Source organism: Otolemur garnettii, unplaced genomic scaffold, assembly GCF_000181295.1.
Source record: "Otolemur garnettii isolate 467f Iridium unplaced genomic scaffold, OtoGar3 scaffold00044, whole genome shotgun sequence".
Lineage (NCBI taxonomy): Eukaryota > Metazoa > Chordata > Mammalia > Primates > Galagidae > Otolemur > Otolemur garnettii.
The window spans coordinates 8,384,030-8,386,428 of record NW_003852439.1 but is presented as its reverse complement, the minus strand read 5'-3'; positions in this window follow the sequence as shown (position 1 = coordinate 8,386,428).

The following is a 2,399-nucleotide window of genomic DNA, read 5'->3' as shown; positions in this document are numbered from 1 at the left end:
CCCCACAATGCTGGGCATTGTGGTGGGTGCCTGTAGTACCTGCTACTCAGAAGGCTGAGGCAAGAGAATTGTTTGAGCCCAAGACTTTGAGGTTGCTATGAGCTATGATGCCACAGCACTCTACTGAGTGTGACATATTTTTTTGAGACCCCCATTCTAGACCCCATTCATCGTTGTCTCAAAAAAGGGGGGGGCACCTGGGGCTCAAAAGGGTAAGGTGCTGGCCCCATATGCTGGAGGTGACGGGTTCAAACCCAGCCCCAGCCAAAAAAAAAAACCCAAAACAATGTAAGAGAAGCACTTGACCCAGTCCTGGGGTCTACAGAAATTTAGAAAGTACTGTATTCTAGGGTATTATTTTGCATACAGATATCATTATTGCTTTCTAGAGTTACACTTTTAACACATAAGTATAAATAAAAGAATTCAAAGTATTTATATAGATACAGAATGTGTACTCCCCATGTGTAATGTGTATTCTTATTTTTCTCTCAAAAATTTGGGCAAAAAGTACACATTATATGAGCAAAATATGGTATTATCTTACAGCCAGGAGCCAGAATTGCAAAATGAGTCTTATGGGGCTAAAGTCTTGGCAGGGCTGGTAACTTCTGGAACCTCCAAGGGAGAATCTGTTCCTCGCCTCTTCTAGCTCCTGGTAGCTGCCAGGGTTCCTCTTCCTCAGTAGTCACCGTGCCTTCTTCTGTCCACAAATCTCCCCCTGCTTTCCTCTTATGAGGATACCTCTACATTTAAGGCCCATCTGAATAATTGGGATACTCCCTCACTTCAAGAGCCTTCATTTCATCCCAGCTACATGTACTTGCCACGTAGTGTAGCCCACACAGGTTTTGAGGATTAGGATCTGGAATCTTTGGGGCACATTATTCACACAATATCACTCAGTTTTTCTATTTTGTGATTTTATCTTATTTTTTAATTAATTATTATTAAAAAAATTCTTTTTGAAAGGGCCAGGATCAGTGGCTCACACCTGTAATCCTAGCACTCTGGGTGGCAGAAGCAGGTAGGTTGCCTGAGCTCACAGGTTTGAGAACAATCTGAGGGAGAGTGAGACCCTGTCTCTAAAAATAGCTGGGCATTGTGGTGGGTGCCTGTAGTATTGGCTACTCAGGAGGCTGAGGCAAGAGAATTGCTTGAGCCCAAGAGTTTGAGGTTGCTGTGAACTCAGATGCTACAGCACTCTACGACGGTGACAATTTTTTTTTTTTTTAAATAGAGTCTCACTCTGTCACCCAGGTAAAATGGTGTGGCATCATCATAGCTCACAGCAACCTCAAACTCTAGGGCTCAAGTGATCCTCCTGCTTGAGCTTCTGAGTAGCTAGAATTTCAGGCACCTGTCATGATGACCATATGGTTTTTCTATTTTTAGTAGAGTAAGGGATCTTGCTATTGCTCAGGCTGGTCTCGAACTCTTGAGAGCAGATGTTCTCCACCTCGGCCTCCCAGAGTGCTGGGATTATAAGCATGAGCCACTGCTCTTGGCCTAAGCAATTGTTATATTAATTTTTTTTTCAGACAGAGTTTCACTTTGTCACCTTGGTAGAGTGCCATTGATGTCACAGCTCATAGTAACCTCAAACTCTTGGACTCAAGCAATTCTCATGCCTCAGCTTCCCAAGTAGCTGGGACTACAGGTGCCCACCAGAATGCCCAGGTATTTTTAGAGACGAGGTCTCACTCAGGGTCAGGCTGTTCTCGAACCTGTGAGCTCAGGAAATCCACCTGCCTCGGCCTTCCAGAGTGCTAGGATTACAGGTGGGAGCCACCATGCCTGGCTATATTAAACTAACTTTCTTTCTTTCTCTCTCTCTCTTTCTTTATTTTTGAGACAGAGCCTCAAGCTGTCGCCCTGGGCAGAGTGCTGTGACATCACAACTCACAGCAACCTCCAACTCCTAGGCTCAAGTGATTCTCCTGCCTCCGCCTCCCAAGTAGCTGGGACCACAGGCGCCCACCACAAAGCCCGGCTATTTTTTGGTTGCAGCCGTCATTGTTGTTTGGTGGGTCCAGGCTGGATTTGAATCCGCCAGCTCAGGTGTATATGGCTGGTGCCTTAGCCACTTGAGCCACAGGCGCTGAGCCTATTTATTTATTTTTTGAGACAGAGTCTCACTCTGTTGCTCTGGGTCGCATGCTGTGGCGTCATAGCTCACAGCAACCTCAAACTCTTCATCACAAGTGATCCTTTTGCCTCAGCCTCTGGGACTACAGGCACCTCCCACAACGCCCAGCTTGCTCAAGCCGGTATGGAACTCCTAAAGCCCTAAAGCTTAGGCAATCCATCCTGCCTGGGCCTCACAGAATGCTAGGATTACAGATGTGAACCACTGTGCCTGGTGTCTTTTTTTTAAATGGAGAAAAGGTCTTATTATG